Source organism: Podarcis muralis, chromosome 7 (assembly GCF_964188315.1).
Source record: "Podarcis muralis chromosome 7, rPodMur119.hap1.1, whole genome shotgun sequence".
NCBI lineage: Eukaryota > Metazoa > Chordata > Lepidosauria > Squamata > Lacertidae > Podarcis > Podarcis muralis.
In genome coordinates this window covers 13941329-13956618 of record NC_135661.1, presented here as the reverse complement: position 1 = coordinate 13956618, position 15290 = coordinate 13941329, and positions in this window count along the sequence as shown.

Here is a 15290-nt window from a genome sequence, read left to right as displayed (position 1 = left end):
AATGGGGCCTCCCACTGCTGCCGCCGCGCCGCATGAGCACAATTTCTGTTCTCATCCTGAAGCAAAGTTCTTAACCTGAAGCACTATTTCTGGGTTAGCGGAGTTTGTAACCTGAAGCGTATGTAACCTGAAGTGTATGTAACCCGAGGTACCACTGTATAAAGAATAAGTAGGTGATTGCAACCACAACCCATTTTTTTAAAGGTCTGAATGCTGGTGCCTGTAACCTGTAACAGGGGTGAGTGCATTCATTTGTGAAATCCCTGGCTGGTATATCATCACCCATACAGGAGCCAGGTCACACTGGTTTATGCGGGATTCACTGGGTTCAACTGTAGGACTTTTAGAAGACATCTGAAGGCAGCCCTGTATAAGGAAGTGTTTAATGTTTGGTACTTTACTATGTTTTATATATGCTGTAAGCTGTCTGGAGTGGCTGAGGAAATCCAGCCAGATGGGCAGGGTATAAATGACATAATAAAAATAAAACAGTCATGAAACACAGCAATTTACCAAAAGATTACAAGTTAAAGCAGCAATATAGTCCAATCTGAACAACAGTAAGAGGCTGGCATTTACCTTTAAAATCAGCTAAAAATTCAGTTCAATTTCAGCAAGGCATGCCATTGGATCTTTAAGAAGAAGTGGAGAGACCCTCCACCCAGGGGTGGCCTGTCATTTACCACCTGAAGTGAATGGGCATATGCTGTCCCATGCCCCCCTTCCCAAGGGCATGGAAGACAAGCGGCAATGCCACACACGAGAATCCCTCCCTCTCGTGTGTTCCTGGCAGCGGCGGAAGCAATGGAGTGAGTGGGGCACCATCTCTTGTGCTTTTGCCGCCTGAGGTGGGTGCTCCATCCCGCCTCATACAGAGCAGCTCTGCATCTCAATTCAAGCTTAAATAATTTTGAATAAGCCACGTCCAAAGAGGTTCTAATCAGCTTTCCCAAGGAGCCTGGTACCCTGCAGGTGTCTTGGACCACAACTCCCATGCTAACAGAGCCACATGAGCCCGGCCTTGTCCAGGCAGCAGACCCCACTGAACTTAATGCCTGCAGCTCTTTAAACTCCGAGGATTTTTGAAGCTTTTGCAGTGCAGCTGGAGGTGGGGAGAACAGCCGGAATCCAAGTGGTGACATTTCACAGCATTGGCATGGCTCAATGTAGGGTTGCCATATTTCAAAAAGTGAAAATCCGGACGCAAAAGTTATTGGATGAATTGACCTGCAGACCACATGAAAAGACAAGTCACACACAGGCATGCAGTGTGTGTTTGTCTTCCATTCAGATTTTTCTAAGTCTGCTCTTTCATGAAGCTCAGATCTCAGCCCCCATCTGCAGGTGGTGAAGGGAAGGAGCAGCCACACGTGTCAGCCAGCAAACTCCTTGCAAACAAGGAGTGGGAGCTGGGCTGAGTAAGCAATGGCTGGGAAGCCAGTAGTGCTTCAGCACCAGCAAAGTGTAGAACTGGGTGAGGCTCCTCCACCCACTCTAGCCTGGGCGAGGTGGCAGTAGTGGGAGCTCGTGACACAGACAGGTGACAGGCTGGCCCACTTTAGGGTACAGAGTGGGAGAGCAGCTTGGGAAAGGTGAGGTCAGCGAGTGAGCATGGGTACCAGACCATAGCTGTCAACTTTTTCCTTTTTTTTAAGGGAAATTCCCTTATTCCGAATAGGATTCCTTTCAAGAAAAGGGGAAAGTTGACAGCTATGTACCAGACTCTGCCCAGCATGTTGTCAGAAAGGAGGCGGCAGGGAGGGTGTGAAAGAGGGCAGCCATAGCCGGGTCCTTTGGCCAGTGCCCGCACTGCATGTTTTAGGGCACATTAGCGGCAATTCTGATGCCCATCCAGCTTGCATTGGAGGCGCACCATGTTTATTCAGTGGGCCTGAAACTTACTGGCACTCCTCTAGGGTCTCATCCACACCTTAAAGCACTCTTGTATAACTTTAACAATCATGGCTTCCCTTAACACAGATGTTAAATTAAGATTATTTGCCCCAAAGGGCATCGCTTTTATATTTGTTTACATGGAATTGCCTTTGTCATTTTACTGCCTGTTCACCCACTTTGGAGAGATCCTTTTGGCACTCCTCACATCCCTTTTCGTTTGAGCCACCCTGAACAATCCGTTATTATCAACAAACTTGGTCACCTCACCACTGACCCATGACACTCTATTGTTCCCTGGAGGGCTCCCTGGAGAGTCCTTCCATCGGGTGAACTCTCCATTTGCTCCTGCTCTCTGTTTCCTGTTTCCTACCTGGATACTGATCCACAAGAGGACCTCTCCCCTTATTCTTTGACTGCTAAGCTTGCTCAGGAGGACTCTGGTGAGGGACTTCATCTGAGCACGCTCAAAAAGAGGAATATTTGGCTACATCTAACCTCCATTCAGCAGGATTCCTCTTATGTTCTTACAGCCCGTTTGTTCCCCCTTTTCCTAGATAGCCCATGTTTCTATGTGTAGAATGAAGGCGGTCATCTAAGGGGAGACTTGAATTCTCTGCTTCCTGGACTCCAGACAAGAGCCTTCTCTCTTTGACACTGACTGCCCTTTCCAAATCTCTCCAGATTCAGTTCTCACTCACTGGCTGGGGTGGGAACAGGCTGCCCTGCACTCAGCAGGCCTCCAGTGCTGCAGTCACATCTCTGACCTACTGAGCTGCACTTTGCCATCTGCATTAATCCAGCGTCTCCCCTGGTTCCTGTCCCAGGCCTTGGGCATTAATAAGTCTGTTGTTTCAAGGCAATATATGCCCATTAATTTCAGCCAGGAGCTGTAATGCAGGCTTTCCAGGCAGGAGGGAGGAGGCTGTCTATGAAAAGAGCAAGCTTGTTGTAATTTTGTTTTGTGTTTTTAATTTATTTTTATTGCATTTTCCATTTTTCTATTTGCATATCATACATTACCGTCAAGTATTCTTTCCATATAGACTTCCCAGCCTAGCCTTCCATGGCATTCATAATATACCTAGCACTGCTGCATAGCCATATATTAATCTACCCTACTTTTCCCTTTCTAGTCCTTCTTTGTATTTAACTGTTGTTCAGAGAATTACCCCTACTTGTAGCTTTGCTTTAGTATCAATTTTTCTTAAGTGCTTCCCAAAGGTATCCCATTCCATCCTGATACCTTATTTTGGCTGCCATGCTCACAAGTTTGGCCTATTCTGTCAATTTATACAGCCATTGTTGATTTGCTGGTATTTCTTTTTCTTTCCGACTTTTGGCATAAAGTATTCTGGCCCAGCTTGTTGCACTTTTGGAACCTGCTTGGCGTGGGAGCTCCTCCAGGCACTGGTGATTCTGGGAAGTGTGGCAGGGGGAGGTTCTCTGGGCTGGCAGGCTGCCCATGTGTGGTTGGACAGGTAAGGCAGTCTCCACCAGACAGGGACAGGAGACAGCCGTGTGCTCCACAGTGCCGTGATGTGCATCCATCTGCATGCATGTGTATTAGCGGCAAAGCACCTCCACCCACAAACCCCACAAGCCAGAGAGATTTAATTGCAGAGACCTGGGAAACTATAACTGGCACAGACAAAATAGTACGTAACTGAACACCCCCAAAAGTAGGGTCAGTGATTTATTAGTGCTGGAAACTAGAAAATTAGAGCTGTCCTAAGTAACAGCAAGTATTGCAACCTGTATACCAGTGTTCCGAAGACATGGGGCAAATGGGAACTGCAGCCACTGGGGGTGGGGAGGGAATTTAATAACATTGCAAAAGCAGCAAGCCAATGCCAGATGATAAAATCCAACCAACAAAAAACACGCAAATGCTAAACCCACTAGACTACCTTCTAGAATGGAAAAAGTCCTTGTCTGGCACTGAAATGAAATCAGGGTAGGCAACAGACAAGCAAGCCTTTGGAGAGGATTCTAGATGGAGTCACCACTGGGAAAGCCACCTTCTTTCTGTTCACCTCCTGTCTGGCTTCCGCTGCTGAGAAGGGGTGTTGGAAGTTCAACAGCAGGGATCATTCCTTTACTAACCTAAGGGTTAATTCTGTTGACTGTTAGTCAGCCAACCAAGAGGTGGTGGTGGAGTTGTTGCCTAGCAAAAAATCAGAATGAATGATCCTTGCTTGCTACCCTGACTGAGGTGTTAACTACTGGATGTGCAGTTCTGAGGGAGTTTTCCCCTGTGAATACATTCCTGCCAGGAGCGGGATTTCAACCCTATGAAAAAGGCAAAAACCTCTGTTTATTTCTCCTTGTACTGTTGGGATTGGGCAAGGCTTTCCTGAAACCTGCCTGTGAATGTGCCAAAGACTGCTTTGACCTTTGGTGGAGTCAACCATTGGTTCCTCTAGCTCAGTATTGTCTGCAGTGACTTTCCAGGGTTTCAGGAACAGGCACACCTCCAGCCTCACCTGGAGATGCTGGGAAGTGAGCCTGGGATCTTCTGCATGGGCCTTTCCCCAGCTATGAGGAACCCTGGAAGATCTCTTCTATGGAGCCAGGCCATTGGTCCACAAAGATCACTATCATCATAAACACTGGCAGTCGCTCTCTGGCATTCCAGGCAGGGATCTTCCCCGGCCTGACCTGGAGATGCCAGGCTTTGGAGCTGAGGCCTTCTGGTCAATGCACAGCCCTTTTCCATTTCGCTTGATTTAGGAATAAACCTGGCTGCCAGCTCCACACTCAAGCAATTAAAAGCCCGCAGAGCGTCTTTTTTAAAAAACCACTCTAGGAATACAGGTCCATCGGTCCATCTAGTTTAGTATTGTCACTGGCTTTCTGGGGTTTCAGGCAGGATGCCTTCCCAGCCATAGCTGGGAATGCCAGGAATCAAACCTGAGGCCTTCTGCCAGGCAGGGGCTCTGGCACTGAGTTGTGGCGCTTCCTCTTGAGCCACCTTGGTTAGGAGTATGGTGGGACGGTACACTAATGTATTGGGGTCGGAAGGGCATCCCTTGGGGGAGGCATCAGTTAATTCAGAGGCCTGAGGTCCCCTCTTCAAAAGCACCAAGGGGAAAGGGAACATCAGGCTCATTCTGAAAGCAGATAGCCTAGTAAAGATCATGGATGCATGTGCATATGAGAACACATGTGGAGAGAAATGGCACTGGGTGGGAGGTACAGGGAGGCTTACACCAACCTGGTACCCTCCAGATGCCAGTTGGCAAAGGCTGGTCTAGGCTCTTGGGCATTCCTGGGTCAAACATTCCAGCTTTTTTCTGCATAGCGTCAGCCAGCCTGGCATCCTCCAGATGTTTTGGCTAGCCTGCCATGGGTCGTGCTGGCTGGAGCTGATGGAAGTTTTAGCCCAAAGCCTCTCTACTTCTGTGATTCTGACTCTGTGTGATTCTGTAAGAGGCACCAGGTTGGCAAAGGCTGGTCTAGTGCCGCTGCGTGGCACCTACCTGATGAATCTTCCCGCTGCCCCACACCAGTTGCTAAGCAATGGGATTAAATGCTGCTAAGTCCTGCTACCTCAGTCCCCACTGATCATGTCAAGGCCAGCTAAAATTCTCCCACAGAGCCCAAAAGGATTAAGGAGCTGAACTCTTCCACCTCCTTCCTGCAGCCCAGGCGCCAGCAACACTCACAGGCTAAGCAGGCTCAGGCAACACGGTTTGGCAGGGGGCTAATATAGAGGCACAAATCCAGCAGAGGGGGCAAAGGGTCACAGAGGTGTAGCTAACAAGGCCCCTTCTTTTGCCAACCCTTGGCACACAGGCTGTGGCATTTGCCAGCCGCTGCCCTGCATTAAGGAAGTGGCCTCATAACTGAGCTCCCCACCAGCCTCAGAAAGAAACACTGGAGGAAATAAAAGAAAGAAAACGCAAAGACCTGCTTCACACTCTTACTCCGTGGAACCTGCTGCCACAAGAGGCCAGGAGCTTAGATAAAGCCAGTGTGGTACAGTGGTTAAAGTCTCGGGCTGGGGCCTGGGAGACCAGGGTTCAAATCCCCACTCAGCCTTGAAGCTCAGTGGGCCAGTCACTACCTCTCAGCCTGTCCTACCTCACAGGGTTGTTGTAGGGGCTTAAACAAGGACCAGGAGAACTATGTACATCACCCTGAACTTCTTGGAGGAAAGGTGAAATATAAATGTGATAAGTAAAATTAATAATAAATAGTGTCAGAGGCTAGGTCTATCAATAAGGACATTAGTCATGATGACAAATGGAACCTCCAGCTTCAAAGGCAATCAGTCTCTGAATACCAGTTGCTGAAGAGCTGCAATGTGTGTCTGGGGGTTGCTGTCATGCTGTGTTTGAGGGCTTCCTGGGTGCATCTGGTCAGCCACTGTGGCAAACAGGCTTAGGGCGCATCCACACTTACCTTTGCTCTGTGCTTTCCTTGCACAGGTCTGGGTTTTCTTGGTTTAACTTCGAGCAGGTTTATTTTGTCCCGGTGCTTTCCCTGAGAAAACCCGCAATTTGCCACTGAATCAGAGCAACGACAATCCGAGGGAAACCTGATTACCGTTTGCTTTGATTCAGCAGTAAAAAACAGGTTTTCTTGGGGAAAGCACCAGGATGAAAAACAACAACAACCTGCTCAGACACAGACCTGGAAAGCCCAGACCTGTGCCTGGAAATGCAACACAAAATGGCGTGTGGATGAGCCTTGAATGGGCCTGTGGGCTGCTCCAGCAGGGCTCTTCTGATGTTCCAAGAACATGAGTTATATCCCAGAAATGGAGTTTCCTTCAGGGTTGTTAACACACATGCATTCTGCAGAGCCAGACCAAGATATTTTGCTGCCTGAGGCAAAGGATACAACACCCTATTCCCCCTGCAGATTCCAGTCACACTAGCAGCTGAATCTTACTTCCACACTGCACATCATTCAGCTGTTCTGAATTGAGACATCATGGATTCACAGAAGCTGCCCTGGCTTTTGTTTGACCTCTGTGATGTCCTGCTTCTGCCACCTCACCTTGTCTGGGTCAGCTGTGGCAGCCTCCACCAAAGGCTCCACCGCCATCATAGCTGACTTCTGCTGCTGCCATATTCCCAGAAGCAGGCACAGCGCATCTGGAAGCACACTTCAGGATGCAGACGGCCACTTCTGACAGCCGTGGTGAGACTGAGAAGGCTTCACGACAGGCCACAAGAAGGCTAAGGCCTAGCCACAGCGGTGCAGAGAAAGAGTCCATGAAAGTAAGCCTGCGGTGGGGCGGGGCATGACAGTTGGGCGGATGGGGAGGAGAGAGAGTGCCAGATGTCCTGTTTTCCCATCCCCAAAAGTCGGACAGTATGAACTGGCAACAGCAGAACAGCATCCTTCCCTGGAACTCAGGGGACATAGAGGATGAAGTTGCTCACCATTAGTCCATCATGACACTGGAACCAGGAACATCTGATGAAGCTGAATGTCGGAAGAGTCAGGAGAGACGAAAGCAAACACTTCTCTACACGGCACCCTCCCTCAGGAGGCAGTGATGGCCACTAACTTGGATCGCTTTAAAAGAGGATTGGACAAATTAATGGAGACGAAGGCTACCAATGGCTACTAAAGTGCTCAAATTCTGCTTGCAGGTTTCCCATGGGCATCTGGTTGGCCACTGTGAGAACAGGATGCTGGACTAGGGGGGCCACTGGCCTGATGCGGCAGGTCCTTCTCTTATGTCATTCTGTTGTCCCTTTCCTCCTCCCACAGCACCCACCACCTGAAGGGACTGCCTCCCTCTGCCAGCCCTGGAATTCTGTCACTTGGTGGAAGTTGTGTTAAGAGAAGGTGTGAATGTGAGAATGGACTGGCACAGATGTGGCTCCAGGGCAAAGCTATACTCTCTGTTCACAACTGCCTCCAGATGCAGTGCTTTCCATTGCCTAGTTTGGACAGCAGGGAGGAGGAGAATCCCTCAGTATGAAAGGCAGTGACGGAGGAAGGGGGTGCGCTGGGGGCGGCCCACCCCGGGTGTCATCCCTGAGGGGGGTGACACTTGGTGTGCCACCTGCCCGTGACTCCAAGCATACCCCAGTCGCCGGGGGAAGGAGGGAGCTGCATCCCCCTCCTCCCAATGGCTTGAGGTACGCTTGGAGTTACGGGCAGGCGGTGCGCCAAATATCCACCATTGGCGGCTCTGCCTCCATGCGCGGCTTGCTCCACCTCTGGCTACAGGGCACGTGTGCCACTCCAGGCACCCAAGCAGCTATCCCGCATCTGGGAGGGCACCCTCCTTGCCCCTCAGGAGCGCATCCGCCCTGGGCTCCACCGCTGATGAAAGGCCCCACCTCACAGTCTGTGGCTAGCTAGATGGGGCATATATTCATGGGAAACAGCTCAATAAGACTCCAGTGTACACTGTTCCACAGAAAACGACAAAGAGTGCTCCACATTCCCAACTGTTTCCCCAAAAGGCCATTTCCTATCCCACACACTCATTTTTTGGGGTGTGTGCACATGTGATCCCCAAAAACTGGTGATTCCAAAAAACTGGAAGGTTTGATCCAGCAGCCATGGCAGGAGAGAAACCTGTCTGGGGGAATCTGGAAGGAAACCAGTTCTCCTACCCCGATGGCACATGGCAACCAGCCACGTGCAGGCAGAAGAGGGAGGGAGAGAGAGGCCTGCGTTGGTGGAGGGAGTTATCCAAAATGGCCCCGGGCACTTTCCCAGGTGGCAGCAGGGAAAAGTGAATCTGCTTAAGAGGGGGCGGAAATTGGTGTGACAGGAAAGAGCAGGGAAGTGGCTCTGGGCGGAAGCAACAAGGCCTTTCACCTCCACGAGGAAAGGGCAAGAGTGAAGCAGCAGCTGCGACAGGCCCAGCAAAAGAGGCTCCTTGGCCAGTTGGCCTGTTCAGCGCAGGAGCCTCAGGCAGCAAGGAGAGGCTGGCCTTTCTGCTCTCCTCTTCCGTCACGCTCACACAAGGCCTGTAGAAGAGGGCACCCCTAGCTCTGCCAACAGACAGTCCAAACGGCAGTTTCTCTGACAGGAAAGAAGGCCAGGCCAGGCCGCTCTTATGCCCTTAATAGAAGTTTGATGTGCATAAAACAGCAAGGGAGACTTTTCTTAGCCAAGGGAGAGTCATTGCTCACTGCATTTATACAACTCCTTTCCTCCAAGGAATTCAAGGCAGTGCACATGGGTCTATTCCCTCTGTTTTATTGTCACAACAACCTCTTGAGGTAGGTTGTGGCAACAAATAGTGACTGGTCCAAAACATCTGCAGGGCACCAAGTTGGCAAAGGCTGCCTCAGACCACACACAGGGACCAACGCTTCATATACACTATCGTAGAATCATAAACTTGTGGAGTTGGAAGGGACACCAAGGATTACCTAGTGTAGTCCAACTCCCTGCAATGGATCCATGACAGGTGGCCATCCAATCTCTGCTCCAAGGAAGGAGAGTCTGCTATCTCCCAAGGGAGTCTGTTCCACTGTCGAACAACTCTTACTGTCCAAAAGTTTTTCCTGATGTTAGTCAGAATCTCCTTTCTTGTAACTTGAAGCCATTGGTTCGAATTCTATGCTCCAGAGCAGGAGAAAACAAGCATGTTCCCTCTTCCATGTGACAGCCCTTAAGATATCTGAAAATGGCTCTCATATCTCCTCTCAGTCTCCTCTTCTCCAGGCTAAACATACCCAGCTCCTTCAACCTTTCCTCATAAGACTTGGTTTCCAGACCCTTGATCATCTTGTAACCCTCCTTTGCACACGTCCCAACTTGTCAACATGCTTCTTAAATGATGGTGCCCAGAATTGGACACAATATTCCAGATGTGGTCTGATCAAGGCAGAATAGAGTGGGACTATTACCTCCCTAGGGACGCGGGTGGCGCTGTGGGTAAAAGCCTCAGCGCCTAGGGCTTGCCGATCGAAAGGTCGGCGGTTTGAATCCCCGTGGCAGGGTGCGCTCCCGTTGCTCGGTCCCAGCGCCTGCCAACCTAGCAGTTCGAAAGCACCCCCGGGTGCAAGTAGATAAATAGGGACCGCTTACTAGCGGGAAGGTAAACGGCGTTTCCGTGTGCTGCGCTGGCTCGCCAGATGCAGCTTTGTCACGCTGGCCACGTGACCCGGAAGTGTCTCCGGACAGCGCTGGCCCCCGGCCTCTTGAGTGAGATGGGCGCACAACCCTAGAGTCTGTCAAGACTGGCCCGTACGGGCAGGGGTACCTTTACCTTTTATTACCTCCCTTGATCTGGACACTAGACTTCTGTTGATGCAGCCTAGGATAGCATTAGCTTTTCTTGCTGCTGCATCACACTGTTGACTCATGTTAAGCTTGTGATCCGCCAAGACTCTGAGATCCTTTTCACATGTACTGCTGATAAGCCAGGTGTCCCCCATCCTATATTTGTGCACCTGGTTCTTCCTGCCTAAGTGCAGAACCTTACATTTGTCCCTATTGAATTTCATTTTATTAGCTTACGTCCAGTTCTCCAATCTTAAAGTCATTTTGAATTCTGATTCCGTCTTCTGCTGCATTATCTATCCCTCCCAGTTTGGAATCACTTGCAAATTTGATGAGCATCCCTTCAATTCCTTCATTCAACTTGTTTATAAAGACATCTTGCAAGAGCCCTGTAAGGTGGGCTAGTGTTATATCCATATATTAGAGAGGAGCTTGTCAAAGGAGGGTAGCGTTTCCTGTCTCTCCACTACCCTAACTCCAATAATATCATTTTCTGTTTGGGGACTGCTCCCCAAACCTCCGTGGAAGCAAATATGTGGCTTAGCTTTTTCCATGCAATGTTTAAGATGCCTTTTAAGACCTGGGTGTCAGCCAGGATCAGCCCAGCCCAGCCTTTGGTCTGTCTTCATGAACTTCCTATCTACCTTCCACCCAGGCTGAGGTCTGGGATGTGTCACAGGCTTCATGGTCTCCTGCTGCTGGTAATTACACAGCAGAGCAAGGCTTGTTTTCTTGATCACTGTCAGGTTAAAAGGTTGCCATTATTTCCCAATACTCAATATTCAGTACTTTATTATTATTTTAAAGAAAGCATGACCTTCTTTCTCTCCCCTGCAGAACTAGTTACACCTAAACCAGGAAACAATTTTCTTTGTTGTTCAGCTCTGAGTATTTTCCCACGCCGCCTGTCTCGTGTGGCAGGGACAGGAGTTTTGCCTCTGAAAGCCCAGAAAAATTCATTTCCTTACTAGGCACCTTACAATTCCAAGCAAGTATGGCCTTTCCAGCCCAATGGGACTTTACAGCTCAGCAAATGTGTTTGCAGCAAAAGGCTTGTGGATGGCACACAATTTAAGGCTTGCATTCTTTCCACAATTGTTGCATTGGTCTTCCCTTTTGTTTTATGGAGGTGCCATATTTTCTGAGCACACAAAGTGCATCATTTTGTAATTATTATTTTTTTTAATGCAAAAACCCACGGCAAGGGTGATTGTTTTATAGTCCTACACTTATATCAATGAATTGGTGTATTAAATTTCAATAAATCTTTGTGTTACCAAACTTTCCCAGTATAGATATCTTTTTGGAGATACCAGAGGACGTGCGAGAATGTACAAATTGATTTATTTTGATTTCAACAAAATTTACATACCACTTGATTGTAACGAGAAATGTTTTAGCAGATGCTGGAAAGAGTACATTTCATGACTGCGTGCGTGGAAAGTCCCAGCCCAGCCAAATATAGCTCCTCCTTCTTGCTTGTGGCTTCTTGGAGAACTGGTTTGTCCATTCTCACCTAAACTGACTGTCTCTCATTCACTTCCTCCAACGTCTGTCTGAAGAGCTGGCTTTGGCAACCCTGACACAGGGAAGTTAGATCAAAGGCCCTGCTGCAGTTCAGAACAAGGGCTACTGGGGGCTGGCCTTGGATCAGAAGAGGAAATCTCCCCCCCCCCCCCCCCCGTCGCCCTCCTGTCTTCTCCAAACTACTCCTGCTTGCAGTTTGTGCAACTTGAGCTTTCTGACGGGTGAAGCGTTTTCTAGCATGAATATGCACTCATGAGAAAAACTTCACCTATTGACATTCTGCCTGCCAGTCTCCTTGGTACTTGTGACCTCTTGTTTATTTTTATGTGGAATATCCCATTGGATTATTCCGTTGGGTCAGATATATACCCACCTCTCACACTGCTGCCTGAGACAACCCCAAATCCACCTTAATTTCACTTTTCCTCATCGCAGAGTTGTCTCTGATCCAAAGCAAAAGATTCCAGTTTCTCTGTAATGCGGGGTCTCCTTCTAAACTGTTGACTCTCAATCCTGCATACCAAGATATTTAGAGGTGGTTATTTCATTCCTTCCCTCAAATGATGCCAATATGTTTCATATAGCTATTTATCTATATCCCTCTACATCAGGGATGGGAAACTGTCTAGAACAGAACCAGGCTCTTGGTCCATTGAGGCCAGTGTTGCCTGTTCTGGCTGGCAGCAATTCTCCAGGGTAAGATCCTTTTGACTGAAGCTGCCAGGACCTAAGCCCAGGATCTCCTGCATGGCAAGCGGATTACCCCTCCCCACCAAGGCCCATCTGCCCTGTGCAGTCATGGTAGTTTGTTAAGGGTGCCAACAATTGTTAGGAGACCTATTCCACTCGCAGAGCTACAATCTGTAGAGTGGCTTAACTGTCAATCTCTTTATCTGCAAGTTGTGGTTCTGCAAGGGAAGCAGGGGTCTCCTAACAACTCTCAGCACCTTAGCGAACTACAGTTCCCAGTATTCATTCATTAATCTGTAGTCGCCATGTCCTGGTTTCATTTTAGCATTTTTGTTGGGCTTTTACTACCAAGTGTTTGCTTGCTTGTTTGGTTGCATTTATATTCCAGCTGGGAGGGGTAAGTCTCACTGGCACAGGCCCTGGTGTCATCTTTGGCTGCCACCCTTGCTGTTTTCTCTCCTCCCCCCCCCCCCCGGAGTATGTGTGCCCATGAGTTACTTTGTGTATTTGTAGGAGAATGGTGGCCCATTGCTCATTCATTCCCATCAACCCAGCAGCCAAATCAACAGTTATGGGGCAAAGTGGTGCTGGGTGGTTAGGGAGTAGGACTAGGAGTGGGGAGACCCCGTTCACGTCCTCTCTCAGCCATAAAGCTCACTTGGTGCTCTTGAGCAAGTCATCCTCTTTCAGCTAATGAAGCCCTCACCAACAATGGCGGATCTAGAGTGTGATCAGTTTGGACGCACCGGGTGCAGAGCATCTGGGTGCCACAGCAGGCGCCGCAACTATGACATCCAATGGAGAGCGAGAGGCGGAGGGTGCTAGATTTTGGCACTGCACAAGGCACCACTGAAATTTGAGGTGCCAATATCTGCCACTGTCACCAGTGTGGTTTCTTTGGGCTCAGTTTGAATCAGTGCTCTCTACCAGCTTTGAATGCCAGGTTCCAGCTCAAGACAAGATGAGGTGCATAAGCAGAATGTTGTTTCCTTCACTCCCAGTTAAAGCCCAGGCAGTGCCCAGAAAGCATGGCGCAGCTCCCAATCCTGCTCCCTTTCTAGATACAGACCCTGGCTGACACAAGTGTTAGCATTCCAGTAGCCAAGCAAAGTGGCTGTGTCTTCCTTGCATCTTCATTGATATAATCCCTATTCATCTCTTTTGATATGGACTTGGGCTTGACTCAGGGCATTTAAGCGCATTATATTTTTTGAGAGAACAACCAGCATGGTGTAGTGATTCGAGAACATTACACTAAGACCAGGAAGACCAGGGTTCAAATCCCCACTGGGACGTGAAGCTCACTGGCTCACCTTGAGGCCAGTTACTGCCTCTCAGCCCAATCTACTGCGCAGTGTTGTTGTGAAGATTACAGTAAACGAGGAGGGGGAGAAACATGTATGCCCCCTTGAGCTACTAGGAGAAAAAAGGTGGGATATAAATGCAGTAAATAAATTAAAAATTAAGTGTACACTTAAAAAAAACCAAACATACATATTCAAAATATGAATATGACTGCTTGCAAACATGGGCATTAGCCTATAGGTCTACTCGTTGGAGAGCTGATAACGGGCTGCCCACTTGGCCACACACGATTTCCACATTGAATGTGACACAGGGCACAGCCTCATGCTTTCATAAGCTGAGGTCAACATCAGGTGCCTTGAAAGTGGAGGAAAAGCCCACACATTTGCCAAACCTCCCTGGTAGACAGGAGGACCCACACACAGTGTGTAGCCTTCCTGTTTCCATCACCTCATGGCTTACTGAACTGTGGAAGATAATGTTTGTTGCTTCCTTTTCTGAGTGCAAGACAACCCTGCCACTCCTGCTCTCGCCCCCTCCAAATCATCCAAGTCTTTGGCAACCCCCTCAAATGTCAGTCCACCCCCCCCCCCCACACACACACACCTACCCAAATTCAAAGGCGGAAGTGAGATAAGCACCCACCCTTTGCTAGAGAACAGGTGGGCAACAGTTCACCACTACTGGATGCCAGGAGAGAACCACACACCAATAAAAGGCTTCCTGAGAACCCACAATAGAGGAAGTGGCCTGCTGGGTCTCTTTCCGAATGGCTGCTTGGGCTTTGCTTCCTTGCAGTCAGCTGGGTTGGGTGGGAGGCAACTCTGTTGCTTGCAGTTGACCATTTGATCATTTCCACTGAAGCAAAAACTGCCCATCCCCAGGAAAGATAGCATTTTTGTACCTCTGTAGGAGTCCCTGGCAATGCTCAGCAGCCAGCCATTTATCAGGAAATGCAAGGAGTGTTTATTCCTTTATTGTAAATGGAGTCTTACACCGCAAGCCTTTATATGTCTACTCAGAAAAAAAGTCCCACTGTATTCAATGGAGCTTACTCCCAGGTAACTGGGTCAAGATTGTACAGCCTTACACTGCAATCCAAAGCATTTTGACTCAGAAGTAAGTCCCACTGAGTTCAATAGGATTTACTCTCTGGTATGTTCCTGATCATGCTCACCGATTGATTGATTGATTGATTGATTGATTGATTGATTGATTTCCCACCTTTTTCCCTGACAGGGGCTCAAGACAGATTACCACAAAAAATTTATTTCATTCCATTTATCTGTGTGGTCTTGTACAGAATCCTTTCTCTTGCACATTTCTTTATTACAACCCTGTGAGGTAGGTGAGGTAGAGAGCTTGCCATTGCCTCAAGGTGAGCAATGTATCTGTGTATATAATGTCTATGTGTGTGGCGAGATTAAATGCGGGAGAAGCCTCCTGATGGAGAAGAGGACGTCCCTATTTTCATCGGAGAAATGTTGAAGGGTATGCTCTAAGAGAACCTAGGCCAGCCAGGTGCCCTCAACTGTATTGGACTAATTGTGTTCTTATTGCCACTTTAATTGGCTGAGTATATGAAGTAGGCCTTAGGTTCTAGGAAGTAAAGTACAAGGGTTTGATGCAGGCTCATTGAGCATATGAGGTAGTAGGTTGAAAAC